A 25,015-nucleotide genomic window follows, 5' to 3' on the forward strand; every position below is an offset into this window, starting at 1 on the left:
TTCAGACTGAGGGAGGAGCAAGAACTGTAAGTTACTGCAGCAGATTAAAATCAGGTCTACTGCCCTGCTAGACAGAGCTGTGCAGTGTGACAGAGCTTTGAAATTCTCAGAACTGGACAGACAGAAATAAAGAATCTTTTGGCAGGTAAAATGTCTCTGTTCTATGTATTCCAGATTGTTTTTCAGCAGTTCATCTTCAGGTTGTACTTTTCTGCCTGGAGCCACTCTGGTTGAACAAAAACAATGTAGAAATGAAAGGATCTAAGCACCTTTCGGAGCATGTCACCCATATTTGGGGTGTAACACTTACCATGCTCCTATTCCCCAACCTCCCGCCACCAGCGCTCCTCTCCATGACAGTGGGCTTCTTCCCTCACCCGCTGTCACAATTTAAAAACAGTGTGGCCCTTCAGGGCTCCACCCACATGTCCACGTCATTCATTCAGTTTCCTTGAATGAACGGACTACAAGTATTGTCAGCCATTGTGGCTGACAGGTTGTAGTTCTCAATGAGCTGCGAGGACACTGATGAGCACTCTTGTAGTTCATTGATTCTTCCTGCAGTGTAGGAACTTTCTGACATATGGGAGTACGGGCAGACAGCTTATTGTGGGTCTGCAGGATCCGGGCATTGCACCCACAATCTGCTGATCACAGGTGCAATACTTTACAGAATGTAATGTACAAAAATAGTAAATGCACATTTTTGTTGGCTGCAAAAAAAAAAAACGTGCATTTTTAATTTTTTTTTTTTTTTTTACAAAAGGTGAGCTTATCCTTTTACCACTTGGTAACCGTGATATAGCCAAATGACGGCTACAGCGCGGTTACCTAATTCTGGGAGGGTGTCTTATGACGTCCTCCCAGAATGTGCCCCCCGCGCACCATCAGGGGCACGCACCCGGCGATCTCCGTGATCGCTGTGTCCTACGGAGACAGCTGATCACATGATGAGGTAAAAGGCCAATCACAGCAGCCTTTTCCCACATGATCAGCTGCGTCCAATGACACAACAGTTCACTGTGTAAATACAGTTGTCTGTTATCGGCAGCATTTTCCTCACACTGTCACAGCGTGCAGAAAGTACTGCCGATAACTGGCAGCTGTCACAGAGGAGATCGGCAATGATCATCAGGGCACTGATGATCAGTGCCCTTCAGTACCACCCAGCAGGGCCCCCATCAGTACCGTCCATCAATGCCACCCATTCAGCTTCGGCAGTCAGGGCTGGTTGTCCGTGTCGCCCATCAGCGCCGCCTATCAGTGCCCATCATTGCTGCATATGTTGCTCTTCTTTTGTTTATAGTGCCAAAAATAAAACACCCAACTGCGATTAAATACCACAAAAAAAAATCTCTGTGTGTGAAAAATATTATAAAAATGTCATATGTGTACAATGTTGCATGACTGTGCAATTGTCATTCAATGTGAGACAGCGCTGAAAATTGGCCGGGGCACAAAGGGGGTATAAGTGCCCGGTAGATAGGTGGTTAAACTTGCAGGTTTCTGAGTGTAGACTTCAATCCTCCTTTAAATTGTAATGTAAAATAAATGCACCCTAAAGACAACGGAAATATGAGAGCTGCTCATAAGAAGTCAAGTGTTCAGAATTACAAATCAAACTGATTGTATTCCTGTCCATGGTAGAATATGTGGGCAGTGCTGGGGTTGATGCTCTTCCAAATAACTGATATGTTTATTTTTGTTGTCAAAGTGCAAACTGAATGACTGTAAAGAGAAAGTTCTCTGGAGCAATTGTCGTCCCCAAGAATCTGTCCAAGGGAACGTCTGACTTGCTGGTGCTGTTCACGCTGGACCACAACTAGGATGTGTTCAAGGTAAGTTTGTTGATGTGTTTGGATCGTGGCGTACCGGTGTCCTGACTGCAAGTGTTTTGGGTTTGTTCTGTGACTCAGTAGCAAGTGCAGTAACCACCCCAACAAAATGTTATTGAATGACAGATTCTTGGATTAGAATCAACTTCCATTTTACTCTTGGCTGAAAATAATCAGTGGCTGTAGGGCCAGTTATCGGTGGGGGGTGGGGAAATACCAGTGTCAGTGTTAAACCGCTGCAAAAGGATTGTGGTGCATAATTCCAATGGGTTACATTTAGGAAGGCTTAATTGGGAGAATCCTGTCATTAAGTGTTCTTGCATGGCAACCACTTACTGTTATCTCACATATATATTCCTATTATTATTGCCAAATTTACCACCCTAACTCCTCCCGCAGTTTTTACACTACATAGACAGTAATATACCGAAACGTGCGGATTGTTCCCGATTGGTGTGCTATTACTTTGTGGAACGTTTCGCCGAATGGTTCACGAAATATCAGCGTTTTTGTGGTGAAATTGGTCCCATAGGAATGAATGGCGGAATGTTGAAAACTAGAGTGGGAGCTGACAAAAGCTAGAGTGTGAGCTGAAAAATCAGGACATGATTTGTAAACTGCCATCACTCCCTCATTTTCAAGCCCACCTACACAAATCTTATATCAAAACGTTCAGCTATCCCTGCTGCCACTAAAAATGTCCACGGCTAGGCGATAGTCCTGATAGTCTTCACAATATGACCATTTGTTTGCAACTCACGCCGCCCATTGACATTCATTGAAACTGCACTCTAGCCACCTCAAATTTGAAGGGCAATTTCTAAACTGCGACTGTGCCTTCATTTTTAATATTTCAGAGACATACTATGCAACAAAATGTAGGGCTGGGTCTTGTGATTCTCACAATATAAAGCTCTTCAGATTTATCATTTTTAAACTACAATCTTTTGAAGAGGCCAACCGCCAGTGAAGTGAGCAAGTTGGAGCAGTTTTTTAACCGCTCTTCTCTGGCCTTGCTGTAGAGTGAGTTGCCATAGGAACCCACTCCACCCAGTTACACTGCCCACTCCAGTTATAGACTACTGGTGGAGGCAAGAACACTTCACACAATTTCCCCAGAAATTGTAGCTTTTCTAGTTATAAGCTGGTGTTCTGTCATACAATGGACTAGATATATGATATTCCTACTGTTATATTTGTGTTTTATCCTAGACCTTCGGTTATATTATTACACTGAGGATCTCAGGGGTGGAGAGGCTATTTATTAGGAAAAAGTGGATCAGGTGTTTCCTGGTAGGAGGAGCCTATCTCTCATGTGAAGCTGTCCTGGAAGATTCCTGGAAATAGTTAACAGGTAAATAACTGTGTTTTTTTCTCTTTGTGAATGAGCCCTAATTTGGTCTAAGCTGCAGATGAGTATGATCTATTATAGGGCAAGTGCTGATGTAATTGTTAGGCTACTTTCACACCAGCATTCCAATCAGGTCCACTTGTCAGTTTTTCAGGCAGACCTGGTTGGAAGGTCCATGGAGCCCTATGGACAGGCAGATGTAATTGGGCTTGTGTCTCTTTACATCCACCTACCGCCATCCAGGTCCAGAAAGCAAAAAAACAGAAAAGAAATGCGTAATTTTTCATTTTTGTTGACTGGATGGGAGGTACAGGAGAGCCCATTCACACCTGGCCACCCATAGAGCTGACGGGTCTGCCTGTGTCCACAGAAACTGTAAGGGCACGGATGTGACCGGTCACACACTGAAACATTATTACTCCTGCAGGTCACAAAAATAGTAATGCTAAGGCTCCTTTCACACAGAGGAAAGTCCACTGCGATCTGTGAGCAGATACCCTGCTGATCGGAGCCAAACGGTTTGAAAGGTGCCTTATTAGGGGTGTTTATTTTTTTTTATTATTTATTTTATTTATTATTTTATTATTTATTATTATTTTTTTTTACCTGCTGGAGTTTTAATGTGTTTCGGTGCAGTAGTTGCCACAAATCTGCAGCTTTTCTCCTGTGCTTTAAGGAAATGTTCTTCATTTGTTGTCATTTTATGCGTGTTAGTACTTGTTTATTTCTGGTTCTGTAAGCTCAGAAATGATGATTTTTACTACTGTGAGGATGCCCCAAACCTGCCAGCAGTAAGCCTTCTATACAAAAGTGAAAACAATGGAGTCCAATGGCATTGATATTTGTATGCATGTTTTGAGTAAGAAACAAATGTGAAAGTACCTAAAGTAAAAAAAAAAACACAATTGTGTTGGAACACAATTCCTATCCACAAGCCCACTCTTTGTAGGATCCATTCACACCATCGACATTTTGCATCACACCGTTTACTTGTTTTACTTCAAAGGATAAGCTGCTCTTTGTAAAAAAAAAAGAAAAGAAAGGAAAGTTTTTGAAGGTAAAAATGTTTTTTTTTTATTTATTTTTTTTGTGCAACCTGGGTGCAATATTAGGCTCCTGCAGAATGTCAGTGTTGCTATCACCACGTACTGGGAGGAGCAGTGAACTACCTAGAGCCGTGGTTGAGGACTATAAGCCGTCAGCTGCAAAAGCTGTTGGTACTTGTAGTTTTCCCGTTCACAAAATTCTGTGAATGGATGACACGGCTGGGTGGACGGAGCGCCGCAAGGCCGTGTTTATTTAAAATGGTGGGTGTGGGGAGAAGATCAGCAGCATGCTGACACAATGAGGATTGGGGGGGGCCTTGTTGCTGCTGCAAAAGTAACTTGTTACATGTTACACCTTGAATACGGGTATAACACGTAACGTTACAAAAGGTGAACTTGTCCTTTAATAAAATTTCACAAAATAACATTTCATTCAGTGCATTGGTGTGAACCGGACTCACAGGAAATGGGCAAATAGGCTCCTGAGCACCTTCTAGTAAATGTGATTTTTCTTTTTTTGTTATGACTTCATATTCACAGCATCTGGAACACCTGGGCCGGACCAGAAAATGACAGATGTAGTGCCATGAAGTACGACCAGGGCACAGGCTGTTGGCAGGGTCCCAACCGGTCCACATTGGTGAGTGTCACTAGGGATGACCGATGGGAATAACATGTTGGATTGCGGGGCATTGCCTGCTGTGACCAAAGTGCAGGGTATGGCTTCATTACAGGATAACGAGACACCTAGAAGGTCACATACACCATATATCTTATGCCTACTCTGCACAGCTATGTAACAGCATTGCAGTCACTTTATAAATACAGCTACATAGCAGTTTTGTAGTCTCCATAAAAGTGCATCTGTACACATACAGCCACGTGGAAGGATTGTACTCGGAATCTTTGGGAACGTGTGAGGAGGCGTGTTTCCCCCTGTATGTTGCACCGTAGCAATCGTGATGAGGTGTTTGATCAGACTAAGACATGCAAATGCCGTCATTTTTCTCCCTTCTGCAGGTGAAATTGTTCTGTGGTAAAGAAACAGTCATCATGTCCACGTCGGAGCCAAGTCGTTGTGAATACCTCATGGAATTCTACACTCCGGCCTCCTGTCAGCAGCCCGCTGGGATTCCCCAACCAGAGGAACATGAGGAGCTGTGACCTCATCAGTCCTATAGGTGCCGTACTGTTCTGAGTGGGAGTGTGAGCGGGGAAAAAGTGTTTTAGGCTCAATACCCACAATAAAATGGTATATGTTGGTTGTAGTGCAGTGCATTGCGGTCTGCTGTACAATGTAAGGGTGTGCCATTCATAATCCATACACCCCAATGTGCTGCACATAGAGCAGGTATATTAGAAAAAACGCATTGGTGGAAGGTCCTTCTATTCATGTCGGTAAACGTCCCTGCTGTTTTGGTCCTGCGGCACTTGTATTTTTCTTGGTCTTGAATTAGTTGGCAAATACAGTATCTCCCAGAAGTGAGTACACCCCTCACATTTTTGTAAATATTTTATTCTATCTTTTCATGTGACAACACTGCAGAAATGACACTTTGCTACAATGTGACGTAGTCAGTGTACAGCTTGTATAACATGTAAATGTACTGTCCACTCAAAATAACTCAACACACAGCCATTAATGTCTAAATCGCTGGCAACAAAAGTGAGTCCACCCCTAAGTGACAAGGTCCAATTAGCCATTTTCACTCCCCAGTGTCATGTGACTCATTAGTGTTACAAGGTCTCAGGTGTGAAAGGGGAGCAGGTGTGTTACATTTGGTGTTATCGCTCCCACTCTCTCATACTGGTCACTGGAAGTTCAACATGGCACCTCATGGCAAAGAACTCTGAGGATCTGAAAAAAAGAATTGTTGCTCCACATAAAGATGGCCTAGGCTATAAGAAGATTACAAACATAAATCACGTGATAGTGCCACTTCAAATCTCATAAATGTACAAACGCATAAATATATAAGTCCAATATGAATAATTCAGTGATGCAACATACACATGCAATGTGCAATTGGTGCTCAATCGTGTAAGTGCCAACACACTTTTCCACTCCAGCTGCGTGTGTATGTGTATGTTGCATCACTGAATTATTCATATTGGACTTATATATTTCTGCGTTTGTACATTTATGAGATTTGAAGTGGCACTATCACGTGATTTATGTTTGTTATCTTTATTCCAATATTATTTGCTGGCACTTGTGTGGGGCACTAAGATGATTTGGTCACTTTAAGATGTGTCATATTTTTCACATTTCATATGTTTTCATTTTTTAATTTTTTTTCCATGTTTTCAATATCATTATTTCACATGTAGGTGTGTTTGGCATTTTTAGCCCATGTAGCAATATTTATAGTGATTCAGTTTATTAGCGCTGCACTATTGTTTAATATTTATTCTGCACTGGTTGGGTATCAGTTTGAGTGTAAGCAGCTGATAGGTAGGGTTTGGGGTCCATTACAGCGCAGGAGGAATTTTTTATCAAACAATTGTCTAGGCTATAAGAAGATTGCCAAGACCCTGAACCTGAGCTGCAGCACGGTGGCCAAGACCATACAGCGGTTTAACAGGACAGATTCCACTCCGAACAGGCCTCGCCATGGTCAACCAAAGAGGTTGAGTGCACGTGCTCAGCGTCATATCAAGATGTTGTCTTTGAGAAATAGATGTATGAGTGCTGCCAGCATTGCTGCAGAGGTTGAATGGGAAGGGGGTCAGCCAGTCAGTGCTCAGACCATACGCCACACACTGCATCAAATTGGTCTGCATGGCTGTCGTCCCAGAAGAAAGCCTCTTCTAAAGATGATGCACAAGAAAGTCTGCAAACAGTTTGCTGAAGACAAGCAGACTAAGGACATGGATTATTGGAACCACGTCCTGTGGTCTGATGACAACAAGATCAACTGATTTGGTTCAGGTGGTGTCAAGCGTGTGTGGAGGCAACCAGGTGAGGAGTACAAAGACAAGTGTGTCTTGCCTACAGTCAAGCATGGTGGTGGGAATGTCATGGTCTGGGGCTGCATGAGTGCTGCCGGTACTGGGGAGCTACAGTTCATTGAGGGAACCATGAATGCCAACATGTACTGTGATATACTGAAGCAGAGCATGATCCCTTCCCTTTGGAGTCTGGGCCGCAGGGCAGTATTCCAACATACCGACCCCAAACACCGCTCCAAGACGACCACTGCCTTGCTAAAGAAGCTGAGGGTAAAGGTGATGGACTGGCCAAGCATGTCTCCAGACCTAAACCCTATTGAGCATCTGTGGGGCATCCTCAAACGGAAGGTGGAGGAACGCAAGATCTCTAACATCCACCAGCTTTGTGATGTCGTCATGGAGGAGTGGAAGAGGACTCCAGTGGCAACCTGTGAAGCTCTGGTGAACTCCATACCCAAGAGGGTTAAGGCAGTGCTTGATAATAATGGTGTCCACACAAAGTATTGACACTTTGGGCCCAATTTGGACCTTGTCATTTAGGGGTGGACTCACTTTTGTTGCCAGCGGTTTAGACATTAATGGCAGTGTGTTGAGTTATTCTGAAGGGACAGCAGATTTACATGTTATACAAGCTGTACACTCACTACGTCACATTGTAGAAAAGTGTCATTTCTTCAGTGTTGTCACATGAAAAGATAGAATCAAATATTTACAGAAATGTGAGGGGTGTACTCACTTCTGTGAGATACTCTATATATCCTTAACTTCCCCCTCTGTGGAGAACAGGGTGGCAGCAGGACTGTTTTACAGCTGCTGCAAAGCTTAGTGCGCTGTGTTCAGAGAATTCAGTGATAGTATTGTACCCAGTGTAGGCGCAGACTCTCCCACAATTACACACTCCGTGGTCATTTTTGTGGTTTTAATACGAACGCTAATAATAAGAGCTTTAGTACAATTAATGCAAGGCTAAGACTAATTTTTTCTAAACAAAAGAAAAAAAGTATATGTACTGTGGCTGGTCGGCAACCTGTTATGAAGTTCTTTAAGATATGCTCAGTGAGGCAAAACAATACCTTTTTGGGTGCAGAAAAGCAAATGTAAAGGAAGGGTTCTTTTTAACTCCTTTGCCCTGAGGTTTATGTTCTTACTGTGAGACTGTCACTTGTGGCATATAAATTAGAAGCATTTTGTGGGTACAAGGACTGTGCCATATGTGTACAGTGTACTGTATACTGGGACTAGGCTCAGGTTCTTTTCATCCTGCTTTAAGCCATTTCCACTGCTAGGCACAACCTGACCGTGACAACCAATTGCAATGGTGTGCTACATGCACTGCTGGACTTATTTTCTGTTCAATCCCAGCTTTCCTCAGCTGGATCTGAAGATTGAAAAACGCTGGCATAATACAGCCACATGGAGTTGTAGGGAGCTAAGAGAGGATTGGATAAAATGTGTGTAAACATTATGCCCCCGACTTTTTTTTTTTTTTTTTTTACTGCACCCCCAGACCAGACAAACTAAATCCGGCCCTGCCAGGAAAGAATGTGATTATTATTATTATTATTATACAGGATTTATATAGTGCCAACAGTTTGCTCAGCACTTTACAATATAACGGGAGACAATACAGCAACAATACAGTTCAATACAAGAGGGATAGGAGGGCCTTATCCTTGGAGCTTACAATCTAGGAGGGAGGGGCTAGTGGTACAAAAGGTAGTAACTTTGGGGGATGAACTGGTTGGAAGAGTAGAAGATTCCAGTATTAGTTGAGGGAAGGATAGGCTTCCCTGAAGAGATAGGTTTGCAGAGTAGGCGATAGTCTGATAAATTGGGGTAGAGAGTTCCAGAGGATGGGGAAGCTCTGGAGAAGTCCTGGAGACGAGCATGGGAGGAGGAGACAAGGGAGCTAGAGAGTAGGAGGTCTTGTGAGGAGCAGGGAGTACGGTTTGGGTGATATTTAGAGACAAGATTGGTGATGTCATTTGAGGCAGAGTTATAAATGGCTTTATACATTATTGTTAATGTTTTGAATTTTATCCGTTGGGCAACGTTAAGCCAGTGGAGGGATTGGCAGAGAGGGGTGACAGATACAGAACGTTAGTAAGGTGGATGAGTCTGGCAGCAGCATTCATGATAGACTGAAGAGGGGATAGCCTGTGATGAGGTAGGCCAATGAGGAGGGAGTTACAATAGTCAAGGCCAGATATAACAAGGGAGTGGATAAGTTGCTTAGTGGTTTCTGAGGTTAGGAACGGGCGTATCTTGGGGATGTTGTGGAGGTGAAGTCTACAAGATTTGGACAGTGACTGGACTTGGGGCTGAAAGGACAGATGGGAGTCTAGGATTACACCTAGTACCCTGGCATGAGGGGAGGGAATGATGCTTGTGTTATTGATCTTGGTGGAGCACAGGGGAGGCATGCAGGGTCTTTTAGATCCTGGATGTCTCAAAATAGAGAATCTGTCACCCAAAATCATCACATAGGGCACTTTTTGTCCCCTATGTGATTTAACAAAAAAAAAAAAAATTTATTTCTTAAAAATGTAAGTTACACCCTAGCATATAATGCCCCTCACCCCCACATATGTACGCACACACAAATGTAAAAGCATGCGCTGGGGCGCCTACACATCAAAACGTCAAGTGCGATACACATGTTCTATATCGCCGTGCACACCAGAATGAGAGCGATAATTCTAGTACCAGTCCTCCTATGTAACGCTAAACTGATGACCTATAAGGAGCTTTAAAAGCGTCACCTATAGAAAATATAGGGAACTGAAGTTTGGGACCTTTTTCACGCGTGCATTCAAATTTAAGGTTTGACATGTTGGATATCTGTTTACTCGATGCAATCTCATCTTTTATATTTTACAAGAAAATCTGATAATTTATTGCGTTTTGTGCCCTGAAATTAAATTAAGTGGATTTTTTACTGAAATTTTAAGTTTCATAGATCTTTGTGATAATATCATGTGACATATAAAATTGGAACTGCTGCCATTTTATTTTCTAGGGTCTCTGCTTTCACAAAATATATAATGTTTAAGAGTTTTGTGTAATCAGGCCTTAAATGATTTTTTAAATGTGCACAAAAAACGCAAAAATGGCTCTGGCAGTGAAAGTGATAAAGGATAAGTCCAACACTCCCATTTTCTGAGGAGCAGCCAATCAGTGCTCATTACACTGCAAGGTCTCTTCCCTCCCTGCTAGTCCCCGGGTACGGTGCCGGAGACAGGCAGGGAGGGGAGGAGGAGATATAGAGTGCAATGTTAAAAATATTAAACGTTTAATTCGCCATAAAGTCCCTTTTTTTTTTTTTTTTTTTTTTAAAAGCCCCAGACAGTCCATAAAGCACCTCAGATTTAAATAGTGTTTTGGTTAAAATATATTTATTTTTTAGTCAGGACAAGTAGACCTGGAGACCGATTTAGTCCCTGAACAAATAGTTTTTTCAAAAATTTCCACACCCGTTTCTGCCCAGGTACGGGCAGACAGCTTATTGTGAGCCTGCTGGAACCTGGCATTGCACCCACAATCTGATGATCACAGGTGCAATACTTTACAGAATGCAATGTAAAATAATAATAAATGCACATTTTTGGTGCTTGCAAAAAACACGTGCATTTATTATTTTTTTTTTTTTACAATAGGTGAACTTATCCTTTAAACTTGCAGGTTTCTGAGTGTAGACTTCGATCCTTCTTTAAATTGTAATGTAAAATAAATGCACCCAAATACATCCTAAAGACAATGGAAATATGAAAACTGTTCATAAGAAGTCAAGTGTTTGGAATTTTAAATCAAACTGATTGTATTCCTGTCCATGGTAGAATATGAGGGCAGTGCTGGGGTTGATGCTCTTCCAGATAACTAATATGTTTATTTTTGTTGTCAAAGTGAAAACGGAATGACTGTAAAGAGAAAGTTCTCTGGAGCAATTGTCGTCCCCAAGAATCTGTCCAAGGGAACGTCTGACTTGCTGGTGCTTTTCACGCTGGACCACAACTAGGATGTGTTCAAGGTAAGTTTGTTGATATGTTTGGATCGTGGTGTACCGGTGTCCTGACTGCAAGTGTTGTGGATTTATTCTGTGACTCAATAGCTAGTGCAGTAACCACCCCAACAAAATGTTATTGAATGACAGATTCTCTGATTATTATTATTATTATACAGGATTTATATAGTGCCAACAGTTTGCGCAGGGCTATACAAAATGAAGGTTGACATTACAGTTACAATACAATTTGTAACTGTAATGACAACAGTGCAAATTGTACTGATAATCAGAGAGTGAATTAGGAGCATTGTGGCATCATTTTGTTAATAAGGGGCGTATTCTGGAGATGTTGCGGAGGTTGAGGCGGCATGATTTGGACAGGGATTGGATGTGGGCCTGACAGGATATTTCAGAATCCAGGGTTACCCCTAGCACTTTGGCATTCAGGGATGGGTTGATAGTGGTGCTATTGATCCTGACTGAGAAATGGTTTTGGATAGGTTGAGTTTTAGGAAGTGGTGTGACATCCAGTCTGATTTGTCTCTGATATGTCTGTTAGTAAATCGTTAATACGTGAGGGAATTGAGGTGGTGAGCTGAGGAGTAGAGAGGTAGATTTGTGTGTCATCAGCATAGACATGGTATTGGAAACCATGGGAAGCTATCAGCTGACCCAAGGAAGAAGTGTAGATCGAGATTAGGAGAGGTCCAAGGACAGAACCTTGGGGGACCCCGACAGTGAGAGGAGTAGGAGAGGAGAAAGTATAGTTGTAAGTGACACTGAAGGTGCGGTGAGATAGGTAAGATTTGAACCAACGGAGAGTACAGTCACCAAGACCAAGTAAATAGAGTTTTTTTGAGGAGGAGGGGGTGGCCAACTGTGTCAAAGGCAGCACAGAGGTCCTAGAGCAAGAGTACGGAATAGTGACCATTGGTTTTCGCGGTTAGTAAGTCGTTTGTGAGTTTTAGGAGAGCAGTTTCTGTGGAGTGTTGTGGGTGAAATCCAGACTGAAGGGGAACGAGAAGGTTATTCTCAATAAGGTGGCAGCTCAGCTGGTTGTAGACTAGACATTCAAGGAGTTTGGAGGCAAAAGGGAGTAAGCAGATGGGTCTTAGGTTGCTAAGATTGCTGGGGTTCAGTGAGGCCTTTTTAAGTATGGGGGCGACTAGCACATGTTTTAGAGAGTTGGGGAAGATGCCAGTAGAAAGGGAGAGACTGACGATACGAGTTAAAGAGTGAAGAATAGAGCCAGAGGATGACCGAAGTATTTGCAAGGGAACAGGGTCCAGGGGGCAGGTGGTTAGGTAGGCTTTAGAAACGTTTACCAACCTCCTCTATAGTAGCTGGGTTAACCAAGGGAAGTATAGATTGTGCAGGTAGACAAGGAGTGTAGGGTGAGGGAGATATCTGTACAGTAGAGATCTCGTCACTAATTGTATCAATCTTATTTTTGAAGTGATTAGCGATCTCCTGGGCAGTGAGTGAGTTAGCGGCTGGAGGTAAAGGATGAAGTAGAGTTAAATGGAGAAAAGAGTTGATGGGGATTGCGTGAGAGGGTGTTAATGAGAGTGATAAAATAGGTCTGTTTGGCAGTGTGGAGACAGGAATTGTATTTTTGAAAGGCAGATTTATATTGATTGAAGTCTTGCTGGGGCTTAGTCGTATGCCATAAACGCTCAAGAGCATGGCTACATTTTTTGAGGCATCTGGTATTGTCTTTTTGCCAGGGCTGTAGCGGTTAGGGCCTAGGTCTGTGTGTAGTGAGGGGGGGCCAATGTGTCCACAGTGGATGACAGTGAACTGTTGTAGACAGAAGTGGCCAGGTTGGGACAGGACAGGGCTGAGATTTTGTCATAGAGACAATCTGTTGCCGAAAAAAAGAAGAGAAGGGTTAAGATAACGAAGGTTTCTACCGGTAACTGGTAGTTGGAAGCCAAGGAGAGAGTGAGGCTAATAACGGAGTGATCAGAGATCGGAAAAAAGTTGGTGAGGTTGCAAAGAGTGCTGTCAGGAATGGACTTGCCAATAGTGGTGGGACTCACCTGCCTTGTGGGCTGCAGTACCAGGGCTGGCCAGCGGGTGCTCTCAACAACCAGAGGTTCACTTCGGCAATTAGCCATCACCTGGGGCTGATTGCAGGTGGTGTATTTAAGGGATGGCCAGACCTGCAGTCTGTGCCTTGGTGTGTGTTTTTCCATGGGCCCCTGTATCTTGTAACCTGCATTCCTGTTCCTGTTTCTGCCTGACTTGTTGCCGACCCTGCCTAATCCTGACTTCTCCTGTTTGATCCCTGGCTTGTGACCCTGACCATTCTCTGCCTGACCCCCTGTACCTACCTGTCCGTTAGTTGCTGTACCCGGCTCGTGACCTGACTACTCTCCGCCTGCTCCTCCTGTACCTACCTGCCCGATAGTTATCGACACGGCCTGCCTGGCTACGTTGTGCTCTATATGTGTATGTACCTGTGTATCTATATCAGTTTAGGTTTGGGTTTGTTTTACCTTGTTGTATGAATTTGTGTTAGCTTGGTGTTTGGTGCACTGCGTTTATATTTGTATTGTTAGTCTTAATAAATTGTCTTATTTATACCATATCTGAAGCCTGCGTTTCCCTGTGTCAGTCCACACACTTCTGGTCACACCCGCATCCCTGACAAGTGCATAGGTAGGAGAATACAAGGTTGAGGCAGTTCCCATTAGAGTGAGTAGAAGCATGTGTCCATTGTTTTAGTCAATAGAAGTGGTTAGGCTCAGAAGTTTAGAGGTAGCAGGAGTTTTAAGATAAGCAGGGATGTTTAAGTCACCAAGAATGATTGTGGGAATTTGAGAAGAGAAAAAGTAAGGCAGCCAGGCAGAGAAGTCAACAAGGAAGCGTGATACCGGTTCAGGAGGCTGATAGATCACAGCAATTCTTAAAGAAATTGGAGAGAATAGACGTATACAGTGAACTTCAAATGAGGAGAGGGAGGTCCTGAAAAGTGCTTTGAGGGGATAGGAGGATTCCAACTCCACCTCCTTTCCATCCACTAGACCTGTAAGAGTGAGTCCAGAGGAGACCACCATGGGAAAGGGCAGCAGGAGAGGGAAAGTCAGATTCATGAAGCCAGGTTTCTGTAGTTGAAGGAAAACCGAGGGCTGGGCCCACAGATTCAGAGGGTACACGATGCCACAATTACGTTTACTGAAGAGTTATAGTGATCATGTAGTTGAGCATACGTAAACAGAATGATAACAGCGCATAACCATACAGTAAGAATAATACTGTCTAACACTAACCCCGTACTTGCGGACTTTTCCCCAATGTCCAGAAAGCAGCCTGGCTGCGCCTGAATGTTCCTGAGCAAGATATAACGTTGGGGTGCACCCTAAGTATTGCGCAATACTATTTGTAATCCAAAGGAAAGTGGAGTATGTCTCTTGTAACTTTCTGGTATATATAAAATGTCACTGACCACGTGTGGTGCGATGTGCTGCGGCAAAGCCGCACTTACGGTTCCCTGCCAGGCTCTTGGTGTTTTCTCCTGACCCACTCCGGAACCAGACCACACAGTCACTTGTTTCCTGGCCTCGTTGTGGATCTTCCTTAGGTGTCCTTGCCAGATTCCACTGTGAGCCGTAAATCCTCTTCCAGGCCCCACACAGATTCTCCAGACGTCCTCAGCATCCAAAAGCCAGACCCAGACTCCACTTCCTCCTCAGAGTTTGTGATGCAGTAAGTCATTTCTTAATTGCAGCCTCAAACCTGCATTTACAGTTCACTATGACCCTTCTGAGGGTCCTACTCGGCCCCTAAATTAGTATTCATGAAACTTTATAGGGTAAATAAGCATTTATCTTGTCTTAGCAAAAGTCACTACAAAATCGATTCTTGTACTTTGCTGCCATCTACTGACCAAAGAGCATATTACAGGCACAATATAGTTTAACATTAGATGTCAGTATTCATCCATGCGTCACACCCTTACATAGTTGCAAGTAGGTTAAAGGAGTTAGTGATTCAAAGGTCATGGACAGAAGTGAGTTTGTTACAGACAGAGCAGACATTCCAAAGGGCACAGTAAAAGGGGAGGCTGGTTCTAGAAAGAAGAGGAATAGTAACCAGATTGTGTGGATTGCGGCCGCAGTTCGAGGATAAGGTGTGTTGGTCAAATGAGAAAGATGGTGGCCCAGGATTTGGGAAATGTCTCCCAGATGTTAGGAGATGCAGAAGGGTGAGAGAGGTAATATGGGAGTGTGACTTATATGGAGGGACAGGTCCCAGTGTCCTGGAGGTTTTATTAGGATGTGAGTTCAGAATTAGCAGGAGTTGATGAGTACAGTAATAAGGTGAAGGTAGGAGTGAGGGTGATATATATGAGTTGTGGGGTGGAGAAGAGGGGTGTAGGAGAGAGAGTTTGAAGAGAGAGGATACAACTGTGAGAAGGAGGAGTAGGGAGTGCATGTTACAGAGTGGTGAGATGAAGAAGCAGACTGGGTAAGAGATGAAAGAGTGGAAGAGGAAACAGGTCACCTGTAGTCTGTTTAGTATTTGAAGTCGTCTGCTGTGGTTTTGCTGAAGTGCAGAGCCAAAGTGCAATGCTCAATACTTAATCCAAGATGATAGTTGCCAATGCTACCCATGGCTGTGCTGCCTCTGGCTGTGCCTCCCCTAAGGAAGGTCTAAATTTTTACTGAGTTGGGTGGGGGTATTGCCAATTAATCAATGAGGAATGCATAGGAGAGACACATGGCTAGCAGGGCAAATTTCTCACACCAAAGGAGGACAAAAAGACTGCAGGAGGGCAGAGTTGTAAAGATTAGGATCAACTCATAAATTTGGGTAAGACAATAAGAGCAAAATAAACACCACAGTAATATGGACAGAGTTAGAGCTCGTTCACACTTGACTTATCTCTAACTCTTGCCAAACGCTCCTATAGTGTTTGACAGGCATTTGGGAAGCGTTTTTGAGGCATTTACCAAGCATTAAAACCGCACCACAAACACCTATAATGAAGTTTAATGGTATTAATGCTCCACAAACGCCCAGGCGTTTGAGGAGCGTCACCATAGACTTGAATGGGAGGTTTCAACTCCTCCTGACTCAACATGAGGCGTCAGTTTTGCGGCGACGCAACGCTTCAGTGTGAACAGCACTGTGTGCTGCCATGTGCAGAATATTCATAGGTGTTTGAGAAACGTTAAAAACACTTCCCAAACGCCTGTCTGACGCCTGCTGACAAAGCTAGTGTGAACGTAGCCGTAAAGATTTGGGAAGCAGTAAGAATTACCAAGAACATTGATAGCCATGAATCGGCTTCAGTTAGAGGTGGATTTTAAAAGCAGTATAGATTACCATATAGCAGTGCAGGGTGAATTCGCATTCATACATGGCATGGGCGATAGTACAGATGGATATTGCTTGCAGACATTTACCATATAGCAGTGCAGGGTGAATTCGCATTCATACATGGCATGGGCGATAGTACAGATGGATATTGCTTGCAGACATTTACCATATTGCAGTGCAGGGTGAATTCGCATTCATACATGGCATGGGCGATGATACTTCTATTTTGCTCCTGACTAAAAATAAGCAGTGGCTGTAGGGCCAGTTATTGGGGAGGGTGGGGAAATAACAGGGATTGTCAGTGTTTCAGTGTTAAAACCCTGCAAAAGGATTGTGGTGCAGAATTCCAATGGGTTACATTTAAGAAGACTTAATTGGGAGAATCCTGTCATTTCCAGTTGCTTTATGATGTTGAGTGAGTGTGCCCTGATCTCCCAACCTACAGTCAGTTGGGCAGGTTAGAAGTCCCAGTTGTTAAGTCTTTACCTGCTCAAATATTACTTTATCCTGTGAATTGTTGAACACATTTAAGTGCTTTCCAATTCGTCCATCACTACTCCCTAGACCAGTGGTCTCCAAACTGCTGCTCGAGGGCCATATCCAGTCCTTTACTTGCCTTTATCTAGCCCTTTGGACTTCCAAATTATTATGCAAATGATATTTTTCTCATTTACCTAAATAATTGATGTAAATAACAGTCGGCATAATTCTCATGTTATCAACTATTAAGAGTACAATTCAAATTTGATTGAACAAACCTCCTAATGATAACAGGATTTTTTTGAAACCTAAAACACTTACAATGCGCTGTTCCAAATTATTCCGCACAGTAAGTTTCAAAACACTTTATAGGTTGTAAAGAACTGAAAATTGTAGTTTCTTGTGTTTGCAGCATATTTACTGAAATCAAAAGCTATTTCAATCAAACTTTTAACAACATTTTAACAGGTCACGTTACATTTTAACATGGGACCCTTTATTTGATAGCAGCTTTACAAGTCTTGCATCCATTGAACTTGTGAGTTTTTGGACAGTTTCTGCTTGAATTTGTTTGCAAGATGTCAGAATAGCCTCCCAGAGCTACTGTTTGGATGTAAACTGCCTCCCACCCTCATAGATCTTTTGCTTGAGGATGCTCCAAAGGTTCTCTTTTACAAAAAGCTTTATTGAAAAATAAGCAAAGATGAACAGACAATCGTAACAAAAATTCAATGACCAACATTTACATAGTACAATAAATGAAGGGAAGCTGGTGCAAGGCATGCATCAATAAAGGCAAAATCGGAAAAGTTTACATAGGTGCCCGGAGGGAGGGGATGGGGAGGGAGGTTGGGAGAGAACGGGCAACAGACCTTTGTGGGCAATGATAATGTAAACTCCAAAGGGAAGTATTGCTATATCAACATTATAATAAACAGGAAAGGCCCGAGAAAAGGCCGCATCAAAAAACAGCACATATTCATGACCTAGAATTTAAAAAGAAATCTAGATTGCATAAATAGCCTTACGAATGCAGCGTAGAGAACAGGAGGTACAATCCGTAAATTATGTTTAAGAGCAGAGTAAACAGAAGAGTAGAAAAAGACAAATAGTAGAGAGACATGGACAACACACACAGACACACAACAAAAAAAAAAAAAAAAAAAAAAGGGGGGGAGAGGGAGGGGCCCCGGGGGGATCACAGCAGAATCCATCCTCATATTGATAGAAGGGACTGGTCGAATCTCGAGGGCTGGGCTACGTCCAGCCAGGGACGCCATATCTGCAGAAATTTTGTATGGGTATCCAATAATATGGCCGTCAGTTTTTCATTGACCATTATGAAGTTCATCCGGTTTTTGACAGCCTCAAAGCTAAGAACAGGAGTCTTCCAAGCCCTCGCAATCGTCAACTTAGTTGCCATAAATAAATGTGATGCCAGTTGCCGTTCAGAGCGGAGAAGGCCCTCTGGTGGTTTAAATAGAAGCGCTTCATATGGATTACGCTTAATGTCTGTATGAAGAATAGTGCGGAGGAGGGCATACACCCTAATCCACAACCTGCTTACCTTAGGACAAGTCCACCAGATATGTGCCATGGTACCTAATTGCTGACATCCCCGAAAACAAACCGGGGAATAGGTAGGAATAAAACTAGCTAGACGGGCAGGCGTATAATACCATCGGTATAGAATTTTGTAGGCATTCTCAAGAATAATAACATTCCTGGAACACTTAGATAATGTTTGGGTCATGAGCTGCCAGTCTTGTTGATCCAGGGTTCCCCCTAATTCCGACTGCCAACGCTGATGGTAGGAACGAACCGGAGGGGTTCTATATGACATAATGGAAGAATAAATCAGGGAGATCAGACCTGGAGCATGAGGTCTATGTCTACACTGGCTTTCAAAAGGGGATAAACGGTAAGGTCCTGGATGCGTACGTATTAGAGTATGAATAAAGTGACGAAGTTGAAGATAACCAAAATGTTCTCGGAGGGGAATGTTATAAGAAGAACGCAAAGTGTCAAAGGTAATTATTCTGGTGGGGGATAGGAGTGAATGAATATCATAAAAACCATGTGTCTGCCACCAGACAAACTGTCTAGGGTTATCCTTACCCGGAGGGAATAATGGGTTATGCAATAGACGTAGCAGAGGCAGATGAGGAGAGATAAGGCCAGCGGAGTATTTTATAGAATCCCAAAGACGAAGCGAAAGTGTCAGCGTTGGGCTAAGATTAGATGGACGCTGAGCATTAGGGAGCCAGGGCAAGGAGGGGAGCGGTATCGGGTGAGAGTCCATCATATCTACTACAGCCCACAGGGGGAAATGGTGAGAAGCATGAATATGAGCTAAAGGGGCAATGTTAGCCGACAAATAATAGGACTGGAGATTTGGAACAGATAACCCGCCCGCATTCCGCCGCGCAAATAAAATGTGCTTGCTAATTCTAGGTCGAGAGGAGCCCCAAATAAAGGACAAAAGTTTTCGCTGATGTATACGCAATATATGCGAAGGTACTGAAACTGGCAGAACACGAAATAGGTGTAATAGTTTAGGAAGGTAGGTCATACGGATTGCATTAATTCTGCCAAACCATGATAACGGGAAATGGGACCAAGAGGACAAAAGCTCAGTCAACTCATGAAAAACAGTGGGAAAGTTAGCCTGATACAGTCCATCATATGTCGGGGTAAGCTTAATTCCTAGATATGGTAAGGCCGAAAGCCATTGGAAGGGGAACGTTTGCTTCAAAGTAGTCAGAAGTGATGGTGGGAGGGTAACTGACATAGCTCTTGATTTAGCTGGATTGACGTGTAAACCTGAGAGGGTGGCAAAAGAATCAAGAACTGCTAGTAAATTAGGCAAAGTAATCCCCGGATTCGAGATTGACAATAATATGTCATCCGCAAACAACGATAATTTATGTTGGGAGCCCGCCACATCGATTCCCTTAATATCAGGATGTACACGGATTGCTTCTGCCAACGGTTCCAGGGCTAAGATAAAAAGTAAAGGGGAAAGCGGGCAGCCCTGCCTAGTACCTCTAGCAACCGAGAACGTAGAAGACTCAAATCCGTAGTATCTAAGCTTCGCTTGAGGGGATGTATATAGTGAAGAGATCCATCGCAAGAAGGAAGGACCGAAGCCAAAACGATGGAGGACCGACAGGAGATACGGCCAGGATAAAGTGTCAAAAGCCTTGTTGATGTCCAAGGATAAGAGCATCATATCGATTTTACGAGTATGGGCCAAATGTTGCAATTGTAAAATACGTCTAATGGCATCTCCGGCCTGCCTATGGGGAACAAATCCCACCTGATCCTTTTTAATCAGACGAGAAAGGAAGGAATTCAATCGAGTAGCCAAAATCTTAGTAAGAATCTTCATATCGATATTGGTAAGAGAGATAGGCCTATAATTAGCCCAGGAAGAATGATCTCGGTCCGGTTTAGGGATCATAACTACATTAGCAGTTAAAGAGTCCGGGGAAAAATTTGAACCTCCCTTCACCGCATTAAACATAGCGGCAAGGTGGGGAGCGAGCACATCAGCCAATTTCTTATAATATAGTGCCGTGTATCCATCAGGACCTGGGCGTTTGCCTGTTTTCAGTTCCGCTATACATTGCAAAACTTCAGATACTTGGATATTGCGATCCATCAGATCCTTATGGGCCGGTGTTAAAGTAGGTAATGACAAACTAGATAAGAAGTCAGAAATAGACTGAGGGTCAGCCCGGGTGGGATCAGAGTAAAGTTTAGCTAGTCTGTGCCGGAACTCCTCTAAAACCGTTACTGGGTTGCTCGTAAGGGTATTGTGACGAGTACGTAAAGATATCGGTTTAGGGTGTTGCGCAAAAGAACGCAATCTACGGGCCAACATAGAGTCTGGTTTGTTAGCTTTGCAATACCACTTCTGGCGAGTCCAACGTAAGGAGCGCTCAGCCTCATCTGTTAAACACAGATCCAACTCCAAAGGTTCTCAATAGGATTGAGGTCAGGGGAGGATGGAGGCCACACCATGACTTTCTCTCCTTTTATCCCCATAGCAGCCATTGATGCAGAGGTATTCTTTGCAGCATGAGATGGTGCATTGTCATGCATGAAGATGATTTTATTACGGAAAGCATAGTTCTTCCTTCTGTACCAGGGAAGAAAGTGGTCAGTCATAAACTCCACATACTTTGCAGAGGTCATTTTTACACCTTCGGGGACCCTAAAGGCGCCGACTAGCTCTGTTCCCATGATTCCGGCCCAAAACATGACTCCACCACCGCCTTGCTGACGTCGCAGCCTTGTTGGAACAGGGTGGCCGTCCACCAACCATCCACTACTCCATCCATTTGGACCATCCAGGGTTGCACGACACTCATCAGTGAACAGGACTGTTTGAAAATTAGTCTTCATGCATTTTTCTGCCCAATGCAGCTGTTTCTGCTTGTGAGCATTGGTTAGTGGTGGCCGAATAGAAGGTTTATGCACAGTTGCAAGACTCTGGAGGACTCTACACCTTGTTGTCCGTGGGACTCCAGAGGCACAAGCAGCTTCAAATATCTGTTTGCTGCTATGTAATGGTATTTTAGCAGCTGCTCTCTTGATCCGATGCATGGATCTGGCAGAAATCTTCCTCAATGTGCCTTTATCTGCACGAACCCGTCTGTGCTCTGAATCAGCCACAAATCTCTTAATAGTGCGATGATCACGCTTAAGTTTTCGTGAAATATCGAATGTTTTGATACCTTGTCCAAGGCATTGAACTATTTCACTCTTTTTGGCAGCAGAGAGATCCTTTTTCTTCCCCATATTGCTTGAAAACGGTGCTCTGCTTAATAATGTGGAACGCCCTCCTTCAGTAGTGTTTCCTTAAATTGGGCTCACCTGCTAATCTAATTATCACAGGTGTCCGAGATTGTGTTCAGTGATCAAAAGAGCTCTGACACACAATGCCATCCATGAGTTAAACTGAAAAACAAAATATTTAATCTTTGTGACACTTAAATAGAATTTGCATAATAATTTGGAACAGGGTGTATTCCTCCCTCTGACCAACAATGAGGTATTATTCCTCCCATCAGTGATGGACTATTCCTTTCACTGACACCAGCTATGTTTTTTGTGTTAAGTGTTAAGCTAAGTGTTTTTTTTTTTTTGGTTTTTTTTTTTAGATTCCTGGAAGTTTGCAGGAATGGTCAGTGATAAGCTGGTGGTTACTCGGCAGGGAAGAGACCCAGACAGACACAGGTGGATATACCGTATTTTTTGCTCCATAAGATGCACCTAGGTTTTAGAGGAGGAAAACAAGAAAAAAAATATTTTGACCCAATGGACTGCAGACATAATACAGGAGATGACCAGAGACTGCGGACATACTACAGGAGATGACCAGAGACTGCGGACATAGTACAGGAGATGACCAGAGACTGCGGACACAGTACAGGAGATGACCAGAGACTGCGGACACAGTACAGGAGATGACCAGAGACTGCAGACACAGTACAGGAGATGACCAGAGACTGCGAACACAGTAGAGGGGATGAGCAGAGACTGCGGTCACAGTACATAGGATGAGCAGAGACTGCGGTCACAGTACAGGGGATGAGCAGAGACTGCGGTCACAGTACAGGGGATGAGCAGAGACTGCGGACAAACTACAGGAGATGACCGGAGACTGCAGACACAGTACAGGAGATGACCAGAGACTGCAGACACAGTACAGGAGATGACCAGAGACTGCGGACACAGTACAGGAGATGACCAGAGACTGCAGACACAGTACAGGAGATGACCAGAGACTGCGAACACAGTAGAGGGGATGAGCAGAGACTGCGGTCACAGTACAGGGGATGAGCAGAGACTGCGGTCACAGTACAGGGGATGAGCAGAGACTGCGGTCACAGTACAGGGGATGAGCAGAGACTGCGGTCACAGTACAGGGGATGAGCAGAGACTGCGGTCACAGTACAGGGGATGAGCAGAGACTGCGGTCACAGTACAGGGGATGAGCAGAGACTGCGGTCACAGTACAGGGGATGAGCAGAGACTGCGGTCACAGTACAGGGGATGAGCAGAGACTGCGGTCACAGTACAGGGGATGAGCAGAGACTGCGGTCACAGTACAGGGGATGAGCAGAGACTGCGGTCACAGTACAGGGGATGAGCAGAGACTGCTGACACAGTACAGGGGATGAGCAGAGACTGCTGACACAGTACAGGGGATGAGCAGAGACTGCGGACACAGTACAGGGGATGAGCAGAGACTGCGGACACAGTACAGGGGATGAGCAGAGACTGCGGACCTTTGGGGAGGGAGGGGTAGCAGGTACCCACTCCCACTTGCACTGAGTTGTCCTCCCTCCCCGTCTTCTGGGACACTGACAGGTCCCAGAAGACTGCTGGACCACTCACAGAGAGCAACACTTCTCATGCATGCGCAGTGGGCACCCGGCTGTCACAGCCTGGTGCCCACACTAAAGATGCCGGTGCTGGGAGAGAAGACTGTAGAGCTCTGGACCGAGGAACAGGTAAGGGCTCTGCTGCAGAGAAGAGCCGAGTGGCCGGCCAGGTATTCTGACACGGCGGCAGCAGGAATACCAGACCGGCTGCTCCATATTCGCTCCATAAGATGCACAGACATTTTTCTCCATTTTTTTTTTTTGGGGGGGTAATGCATCTTATGGAGCAAAAAATACGGTATATCAAATGTCTTTTTCCAGCCAATTGCTTTTCCGGGGGGTTTCACATTGTTTCTAATATATGGGTAAATTTAAGAGCTGTTTTGAAAGATGGATGGGTCCCTATTCAACTGTGCATTTCCTAGCCCCGTGGAAGACCACGCTTTTAGGATGGTCTAATATTTAATAAAATACAGCCTGTGAATTGCCCAGGGAGCAGCATTAACATTGTGGCTTGTAGTACATCCATAATTTTATACTAATAAGCTGTGTATTGGGTCTGTGCACAGGATGGGTCTCTCCACGGTGTTTGGGTGACAGGTTCTCTTTGATAAAATTCAACCTTCATTCTTCCTTGCAAAGTAAACGCATGAAGGTTAAATTAATCTGCACATTCAGGATAAAGCGACAGGTTCACCATAATGCCAACCTCCACAAATGCAAATACTTTCCTGGTTTTTGCTCCTCAGCCAATCTGTAAGGTTGGAAATGAAAGTAAAGCCCCGAAGGAGTGGTGTTTGTGAAGTCATGCTGGTGCTTGTTGAAGGGGGGGAATTGTTGGGAAAGGGTGAGGGATTACAGGAAACATTGATTTTCTCTTTTTTTAATCAACATACAGGATAAATTTAAAGTGATGTAAGGTTGTACTTTTTTTTAAGGCAAACCGCTCCAATCCTCTTCTTTTTTGTGTCATGTCCTCCTGCAGTCAATTCAATTTGTTCATTCTTCTTCTCTTTTCCAACAGATGGAGCGCAAGACTCCATGTCACTACCTGGGAACCATGAATGCTGTGCCCAGTGGGATGAAGCTCCATGACCTCAGAATCCCCATCCTCCTTCCCTCCTGATCACTGCAGTAAAAGTCGCCAACAGACTCATTCCATCCATCCATCCATCCTGCATTGCTGCTCTGTGCACCTTCATGTACGTAGTCATGATTTCTGTGTGCAGTGTTTAATTTTATTAAATTTAGACCTTTCCCACTGGCTGCTGTAGTTTTTCTTCTAGTTTGTGGTGAACAAACAAAATGCTATTCGTGTTAGCTACAATAGACTTGCTCAGTATCTAAACCAGCGGTCACTAAATGGCGGACCACAGTCCGAGAACGGCCCCAAAATGCTCCCTTCTGGACCGCCAGCCTGCAATGACAGATCTGCCGCTGAGCAGGGCGGTCCTCACAGCAACATGACATCACGTGTGTGCGCCCCGCCCCTTGCAGCTCACTGTCTCTCCGGCTCCCTCTCCCTGCCTGTACACAAGCATTCTTCAGCAAGGATCCTGACACAGCTCCTGTCTGCCCTTAAGGTAGGGTGTAGTCTTACAGGGGCACTCTGATGGGCACATTTA

The 25,015-nt window shown here is 44.1% G+C and overlaps 1 long non-coding RNA gene across 4 annotated transcripts in view; it reads left to right on the forward strand.

Annotated features, from left to right (window-relative positions):
* Nucleotides 1-24,654, forward strand: part of LOC149435119 (uncharacterized) — a 32,492-nt gene extending 7,838 nt beyond the window's left edge. For 2 of the 4 annotated variants that reach the window (XR_016308550.1, XR_016308551.1), the window contains exons 2-7: nt 1,715-1,838; nt 3,048-3,189; nt 4,773-4,872; nt 5,253-5,413; nt 11,088-11,211; nt 24,415-24,654. This is a non-coding gene — a long non-coding RNA (uncharacterized LOC149435119). Of the gene's footprint in view, nt 1-1,714; nt 1,839-3,047; nt 3,190-4,772; nt 4,873-5,252; nt 5,414-11,087; nt 11,212-22,163; nt 22,240-24,414 lie in introns of all 4 variants that reach the window. The other 2 variants (XR_016308552.1, XR_016308553.1) reach the window with 2 other exon arrangements.
* The last annotated feature ends 361 nt before the right edge of the window (nt 24,655-25,015 follow it).

This window comes from Staurois parvus, unplaced genomic scaffold (genome assembly GCF_062004578.1).
Source record: "Staurois parvus isolate SC_StPar_1 unplaced genomic scaffold, SC_StPar_1.0 ptg001603l, whole genome shotgun sequence".
Lineage (NCBI taxonomy): Eukaryota > Metazoa > Chordata > Amphibia > Anura > Ranidae > Staurois > Staurois parvus.